Genomic DNA, 9,362 nt, shown 5'->3' with positions numbered 1-9,362 from the left:
CTGGAGGAAGCCATGCCCTATTACTGTATCCAAAGGAAACAACCGAAAAATTTTTTGACTCAATTGAACTACAAAGATTAAAATTAACATTTAGAAAATTAGACACATCAAATCAAATGGGGTCTGCATCAGAGTAGAGAATGGTAATGACAGTAGGGCATTAACTCCTTAAGCCTCGGGCAATTTTTGATATTAATGTAATTAAACATAAAAAATACTTAAAACTGAAAAAAAAACGAAAGAAATGCGTTAATTTTGAAGAAAAAGCTTCAAATTTTATTTTCCTTTGTCTAGCCTTTCTGTGAAATTTGACACTGATGAGTCATTGTTTACACAACTGGATGATCTTGAACACAGCTGGAGTCGGATTTCCCGGGACATTCTCATAGAAGTCTCNTTTATAACCATCGAGAAGTCTTCGGACAGGTGCGATGGATGAGTATTGGGACTTTCTGGGACGCTTGTATACTAATTTTGAGAAAGTTTTATTAGAATTAAATGCAAAACAACAATTAGAGAATAATGTGGTGACAATTATAGAAATGAAATATAAGGGTTCAGGTAACTTATAACACAGTAGAATGGTAAGAAATTGTTATTTTGTTACAAAATCTTAAAAATCAAACATGGATAATATATATCCAGGTTGAGACTTGACTCTTCTGAACTATATTGGAACAAGTTAGACAGCAATGCAAACTATAACTTGTTCCAATATTGAAAAAAAATATTTTCAAAATTTGGATAAAATTAGGTGAAATATATAGGTTTGTGGCGCCCGTCAGCTACGGGCCGATTCTGACAATAGAGGGCGCAAGAAAAGAAAAACGCGAACTTTGAACTGGTCACGCACTTTCCAACCAACAACGACTAGGAACGGATGTGAGAACAAGTGGTCAGCAAAAAACAACTTTGACCTTCGATCGATGTCGGGCTGTAAATATATTGTGTTGTACATAACTGTATATATTCATAAATAAAGAAGGAGATATTAAATTCCAACTGGACTTATTCTCTTCAACATCGAGCGAAATACGAACTCCAAAACTGGTGAGCCGAACAAAGAAGACATGTGCTTCACAAGGATAATCCATCTCCATTGTACAACCACAAGATCAGAAAAATGAAACTTAACTATTTCCTGTAATTTAAGAAGGTCAGTAACAATTTTATATCTCTATTTTCGAAAATTTCGTCAACTCATATAATGGAGTCAGCCGGCGTTCCGCAAATCTCTCGAGTGGCAGTCAAGCCACCTCCATTTTGGAAGAACAAACCCACTCTTTGGTTTGCCCAACTCAAAGCCCAGTTCGCCATCGCTAACGTTTCCGCCGACATAACCAAATTTTACTACGTTATTTCAACAATAGAATCGGACATCCTAGAATCTGTACACGACCTGGTAACTAAGCCACCTGAAAACAACAAGTATGACACTATAAAAAAAAGGCTGATCGACATATACTCGGAAAGCCAAACGTCTAAATTGTGAACACTATTACAAGGACTTGAAATGGGCGACCAGCGCCCGTCACACTTACTAACTAAGATGCGTGACCTCGCCAATGGTCATTTCAGTGAAGACTTATTAAAATCACTGTGGCTTCGACGACTACCAGGAAATATCCAAGCTATTCTGGCAGCCTCGAATGAAACTCTGCCACAACTCGCCACAATGGCTGACAAAATACACGAACTGACCGTCATAAACCACACGCCAATCAGCCAACAGGAACAATTCTCTATTAGCAATCCAATCGAGAAACAAATACAGGAATTAACATTGCAAGTGAATGAACTCGCTACCCTGGTACGAGCACCAAGATACCAACATCTCCCAAGATACGACTTCCGAAATCGCCAGGACTCGCACGGACGAAGCCCATTCTGTGAGTGACGCCGTTACAAAGAACCAGAAGGTGGCTTATGCTTTTACCACACTAACTTTGGTGCAAATGCAAAAAAATGCACCCCACCTTGTTCATTCCAAAAATCGGGAAACTAGACAGGCAGCTCCCTGTGGCCATAGAGAGCAAATGCCAAGTCAATAGAATCTTTATAGCCAACCCTTCATCCAAACTTCACTTTCTAGTCGACACAGGAGCAGACGTATCAGTCATACCAAAAAAATTCTCAGCTCAATCTGTCCATCCAGGAAAACTCACCCTTTATGCAGCAAACGGCACTCAAATTTCAACATACGGAACCAGACTACTCACGATAAATTTAAATCTTCGTCGAACCTTTAGCTGGCCCTTTATCATCGCTGATGTTGCTCAACCCATCCTGGGCGTCGATTTTTTGAAACATTTCAACCTATTCGTCGATGTAAAACATAATTGCTTGATTGATGCCACAACTAAGCTTACATCCAAAGGGATGACAACGAAGAAGCTACCAGCCTCCACCAGCATCACAGTCGTGTCTGGTGACTCACCATACCACAAACTCTTGGCCCAGTTCCCTAATATCACTAATCCATCACGATTGGACAAACCAAAACAAAAGGCTCAGGTTTACCACCACATAGAAACGCAGGGTCCACCTGTGTTTAGCAAATCACGTCGTCTACCTCCAGACACTCTTCTTGCCGCTCGCAAAGAGTTTGAGTTCATGATGGCACAGGGAATCATTCAGCCATCAAAGAGTGCATGGGCCAGTCCAAAACCAAATGGAGACTGGCGGCCATGCGGGGACTATCGCCGCTTAAACACAATTACTCACCCTGATAGATAGATACCCTGTGCCACACATACAAGACTGTATGCAATTATTACATGGGAAGACAATATTTTCCACCCTAGATCTAGCAAGAGCCTACAATCAAATACCAGTCAATCCAGTGGACGTACCTAAGACTGCCATAACTACGCCATTCGGATTATATGAGTATCTATTCATGCCGTTTGGACTGCAAAATGCTGGACAGATCTTTCAACGATTTATCCACCAAGTGCTACGTGGACTTAACTTCTGTGTCCCATATTTTGATGACATCCTGGTTGCATCTGTAGACAAGGACGAACNGATAGGCTAGACTTCTGTTGATTTGAAAGACCATTTAAGACAGGTATTATCTCCTACATAGGCTGGACTTCTGTTGATTTGAAAGGCCATTTAAGACAGGTTTTATCTCTTAGATAGGCTAGACTTTTATGTATAATTTAGGATCCGATTAAAAAAGTGCAGACTAATAAATTAACTAGAAATTTAACCCTTTGTCTACTTAAGTAATGCAATATATCTACTCCCTTTTTTTCTTATTTTCTTATCGTATTTTTGTTTATGTTTTTTTACACACGAAAAACAAACATTAATTATCACTATTATTTTAGCGATAAATATATTATTTATAAATTATATTTATAGAAGGGACGATAACTTTGCTTAGAAAAACACGAGAGGAATAGCAATCGAACAAATTTGTTTTAAACTGAATAAACACAGAGATAGCAAGTACGTCTGTCTGATATCTTCAACCATTAAAAAAAATATATATAAGGAATTTATAGTATAACAGTTTCTCAGAAGTACAAACTAATAAGAAGAGTTATCAATATAGAATATAATCATACCATTGAATATAAAAATTTAAATATAACCCCAAGATTTATGTTGTTTAAACTTCACCTATGCCAAAATTGACCTTTAGTTTAAGGTTCAAGGTTTCGTTTTATATAGCTGCGTATCTAGACTTACTTAATATACCCTCCCCCCATCTTCTATATATCCTTACCTCTAAGGTCGAATATTCTATATATTTATAACCTTTATAACATAGATTCATCTGGAATATTTTTACCTATAACTCTAATAATTCTTTTTAAAGTTCAAACCAGTTTTATATCAAGCCAACAACCTATTGCCCTTCACGCTTGTCACTAATTGTATCCACTAAACACAATTCAAACTCGTTATAAAATTTGGCACTGTAAAGTCTCATGCAAACTAGATTAACTACTTTACACACTTGTTCAAGGACGGTTCGTAAGTACTTTTAGTGGTTAAAGTTACTGATTTGTATCGATAAATATATAATTTTTTATCTTATTGATTTCTATTCAATCGGAATGTGAACATTACTGAATTACAAAATTATCCTTGGATCTCTTCCATCAGATACACCGTTACCTTACTGGCAGATTGCAGATTTTATAATACAAGCTTTCATGAAGATATGGCAATGTTGATGCTGGACTTTCATGGCATACTTTATTTATTTTCATGCTCTATAATTGCTACTATTAGCTTTAAGTCTTCGGATTGGTACGAGTGACGTTAAGGGGAATGGGGCCATATCTCTCGAATCAATGGTGCGATTTTCTTGAAAATTTCTAGAAACATTTCCTCATAATATGCAAACCTTCCTACAAAATTTCATAAATTTTTGACGAAAGGCACGGGAGTTATTAAGTTTCAAAGTAGGTGAGAAAATCGTGCCACTATACTCGTATATATTTCCTTCAGGGGTCGTTGTTCACAGGTTTGACTGTATACAATTGTTAGGTTAAAATCCATGCGTGTATAAAGATATATGACATTAAGATCCTATAAATTTCATAAGAATATTAATAGGATCCTGAAAGTAAAAGATTTTTACAGGATCTTTTAACAATTATATGTGAAATTTATAAGATTTAACGTGAATAAAATGAAAATTTATGAGTTTTACATGAGGATATGGGATGACATACATCTTTTGAGGCTATATTATAAATACATCCTTATAAGGGTATGACGTTTTATATTTTTCTACCTATTATTTTTATCCTTGTCTTATATTCTAACACTAAAAAACCATTAAAATTCCATCGAAAATATACAAAAATTAATTTTTAATAAGTTACTTCCTTATTAATAATAACAATAATAACTTATTTCCTCGATTTTTCAAGATAAATAATAATCATGAAACAATATAAAGTTATGTAATTCATACATCATTAAAATTTGGTGTTAATTTCTTATTTTTAGTGGAGTCAACTACTACAAGAAAGATATTTGTTTAATGGTATCAATGTAATGTAATGGGTTGCATAACTTTCCCGGCAATAGTATAAAGTTATTGTAAAATCTCGAATCACTTTCGTGTAAATGGTAACAAAATATTTTGTTTGCAATACCAAAAGAAAAGAGGATTACTGTGGTTTTCTCACGTTTGATTGGATTAACATACACGAAAATACCACCAAATCCTCCTGTTCCATAGCTATATCAATGGAATTGCTCGTTCAAAGTTGGTTTTTCTGTATTTTGATTCCATAAAGCAAGTATTTTTTGTGCCACACAGAAAAAATACAGTCGATCCCCCCCTTATAACACCCTGTTGATAATTCCGTTTTATATAAATTCCATTTTGTACGAGTCACTTAGATTTTACAAATACGTGAGCCATTCACAGCTCGGTACACGTATTTGTAAAATCTAAGTGACTCGTATAACATGGAATTCATATAAAACGGAATTATCAACAGGGTGTTCGACTGTACTCGCTTTATGGAATCAACTCCACGCAGAAAAGTAATATTACATCAACGAAATGGACTCCTTTACAGAAAAAAACTGCAAATAAACTCGACTTCATACCCATTTTTTTCTGTAGGAAACTCTTTAATGAAGAAATCCCGTACAGAAAAAAGTACTTTCTTTAATGAAGTCAACTCTAATTACTCCATACACAGAAGTGTAGTTGATTTAATGGAACAACTCCATACAGAAAAAAAGCTTTAATGGCGTCAACTTCATTAAAGCAAATACTTTTCCTGTATTTAAATCTGTAGATTCTTGTGTGTATTTTCTGTCAGTTCTGTTTGCAATTTTCTATAAAAGAAACACTAAAACTAGAAATATGTGATGTTGAAAAGTAGTGTAAACATTTCACTGTTTTTAGTCAAGGGGAACAGATTCTTTTTTGACTTTTTATTTTTTTTTTTAGTATGTAAATAAACTGGAAACATGTCAAACATGTTCCTTTTAATTAAACATTATTTCCAATTTGGTGTTGTTTAAAATTCCAAAAATATTTTCATTTCTTATGGAATGTACAGAAATTACTCTTGTCTTATGTAACTTCAAATAGAGTAGTTACGGCATTTTTTAAACCACGTATAAATTGTTTACACTGTATAAAAATAATGGAAATATTTATTATTTAATAAAGTATTTAGTAATTTACTCGGTAAAATTTCAATATTTTATTAATCTTTTATTGAACGAAGAAGAATGACCATGTTGTACTAGGAAGGCAAAGTTTGGTTTTTTCAAAGGTGCTAACTCATCTATTCAGAAGGACCCATGTTGGATTATGGACCAAATTTGTTGCTTCAAAGGTACTATTTTATTCAGTAAGATCCATGTTGGATTATGAACTAAATTTGGTCCTTCAAAGGTACTATTCAGAAAGATCAGTGATGGTTCTTCAGAAATCCTAATTATTCAATCCAACAAAAAATTTTTATGTCGAACTAGGACTCATATTCAATGTAGAGCTTATAAGATCTTACTTTAATAATTCATAAAGATTGTTTATTAAACTATGGACTTGGATCTTCAAATATCTTCAAAGATCACATAGACAATGATGAATTAGCTCATGATTAAGCATGATTGATTCAGTACGATCATTTCTGGCTCACGAAAAATGATTTGAATCCACTACACGAATCAAGTTTTTCACTTAAATCATGATAAATTACATTTAAAAATGTTCCGTTTAAGTACAGTTGTAACAATTAAGTGTAGAAAACGTATTAATTGAGTTGTACTTCTAAATCAAATGATTCTTTTACTTTAAATTGATTTGTCTTTTCACCCCCTGTAAATTACGATCCAAAGTAAAATGAAGATTCATTACTTGAATAAAAAATAAGGCATTAAAGATGTAAATATATTCAAAATTCACTCTTTCGGAATTGAAATGTAAAAAGTAATTAAATATTCTAAACTCATATTATAATAAATTACGTTGAATAAATATGAGTACGGGGTGGTCCAAAAGTCAGTTAACTATTGTAAAAACTAAATATTACTATTTTATACGAATTTTTAATAATATTTTTATCATATTTTTTCCATTAAATTTGCACAAGGAAAACATATTTCAGATCTGTTCCTCAGGTTATTTACATCCGGATTCGAACCCCTTCCCTCCAGAGCTGTAGACTGACGGCAACTTTTATATGTTCGCACGGTTAACTGATTTTTGGACCACCCCAAATTTTTAAAACATTTTAAAGCTTGTAATTAAAAATTTAAACAAACAAATATATGCAAAATTTATTTGCAATTTTTACAAAATAAAACCATAAAAAAGAGGAGACGAAAGCAAACGACGTGTGTTACGATAAAAATACTACTTTAAATGACGTCATGGTATTAAATAAAAAGAAAAGAAGAAGAAGAAGAAGAAGAACAAACTAGTCGGACTTAACAGCTTGGTAGCCACGTGACAGCCATACTCATCACCCACAAAGATAATTTATGAGTCAAGATTACAAATGTCACACATTACCTTTGTATTGCCGATTGAAAACGATGACGTAGCCGGTCAGACCAGATCGAGCTGATTTTTAAAAATGCCTGCGGGACATTAAACGAGAGAAAGACATAACGGATGCACCAGTACCAAAAAAAAAAAGAAACAACCAAACACCAAACAACATACGTAATTTCTACTAACAAGAAGGAATTTTCTACGAGATTTGCGACGGTCGCAACGTCTAGATCGACAGACGGATTGCAAATTACGCTTGCCTTTTTTGATTTATCAATTTTCTAGATGAGATCAAACGTCTCTGTCTTATTTATTATACGTATTTGCATTTTATCTACCGCTTTTTTTTTTTTAATGAATTATTTACGGTTTAACTATGAATTCTTTTTTTTAAACTATTTTCTGCTCCTTCCCTCCTACAGCTTCTTGTATCTGTTTTATTATATTATTTTTATTAGTTTTTATTGTATGTTTAGATAATTATCTGTTGGAAATATGATCCTGACGTTGGAATTCCTTACAAACATTTAACAGGATTTATTAAATAAGTTCTTTAAAGTACCATTTCCTTAGTGTTAATATACTAGGATTTTAAGGAGTATATTTTAAAGAATACGTTTATTTAAGGAGTTTATTGCTGAGTAAGGAATGTTTTTAAGGTATATTAAGGAGTAAGGAATATTTTAAGGATTACTACACAAAAGAATGAGGAATATTTTAAGGATTACTTCACAAAAGAATAAGGAATATTTTAAGGATTACTACACAAAAGAATGAGGAATATTTAAAGGATTACTACACAAAACAATAAGGAATATTTTAAGGATTACTACACAAAAGAATGAGGAACATTTTAAGGATTACTACACAAAAGAATGAGGAATATTTTAAGGAATACTATATTAAGTAGAATGGGTATTTTAAGGATTACTACACAAAAGAATGAGGAATATTTTAAGGAATATTATCGCTAAGGATTATTGTAAGGAGTATTATTATTATTAATAATAATCGTATTTAAAACGAGACGTTGCAAAAGAAGTTATACGAGTGATAAAGGAGAAAAAAAAGGAAAATATTTCTGAAATAAAATCCTTTTTTTTATTTTTTTTTTTTGATGGATGAACTCGATGAAAGATCCTTCAAGAAGCAAGCTTAAAATGTGAAAGATACGTCAAAATGAAATTATATAAAAATAATTTTTTTCTTTTTTTTTCTTTCTTTAAGGGGTGAATGTAATATGTTGAAAGGCATGCATTTATATTCTACTCACAACTTAAACATATTAATATATATATATATATATAAGAGCCAAGTTTACGAAAACATTACGTAGATTTCATGAAATTTTCTATTTAAATAAATATAATTTTTTTAAATTAAAAATTATACACGAAACACCGTAGAGAAAATGAAATTTTTAACCTGAAACAATAGATTTTTAAACATAAAACAATAAATTTTTGATGTAAAATTTGAAGTTTTTGACCAGAAATACATACAATTTTTATCGTATTTATTTAATTTTTCTAAATTGTAATTAATTATATCCAATTAAAATCATAATCTACTTAAAACTAGATTAATTATCCTTTTAGTCTAGTCGATCATCAGTTTAAATCCTTGAAAATAAATTAAACATTTAGATCTAATATCTGTATGTGTGATGTCCTTGTTCATCATCATCTTCGGTTCATTTTAGGAATTTTTCTTCTGATATCTTGAAATAAAACGTTAAAAAAATAAAATAAAAACAGGTAATGGATCGCATTTCTTGAATATTTCTCTTGATTTTCGATGAAATATTTTATGTTTTATCACATAAATTTGATTAAATTAGCATGAAATTTGATTCTTAATCGTGTTTTTA

General features: G+C 32.2%; 1 pseudogene; it reads left to right on the top strand.

Moving 5' to 3' along the window:
- The first annotated feature begins 745 nt into the window (after positions 1 to 745).
- On the top strand, positions 746 to 1,919 carry LOC111619209 (annotated as a pseudogene).
- The last annotated feature ends 7,443 nt before the right edge of the window (positions 1,920 to 9,362 follow it).

The sequence above is a fragment of the Centruroides sculpturatus genome, unplaced genomic scaffold, assembly GCF_000671375.1.
Source record: "Centruroides sculpturatus isolate CEXI.00-Female unplaced genomic scaffold, Cexi_2.0 scaffold114, whole genome shotgun sequence".
NCBI classification, from domain to species: Eukaryota; Metazoa; Arthropoda; class Arachnida; order Scorpiones; family Buthidae; genus Centruroides; species Centruroides sculpturatus.
This window is presented reverse-complemented; position numbering and strand designations above follow the sequence as displayed.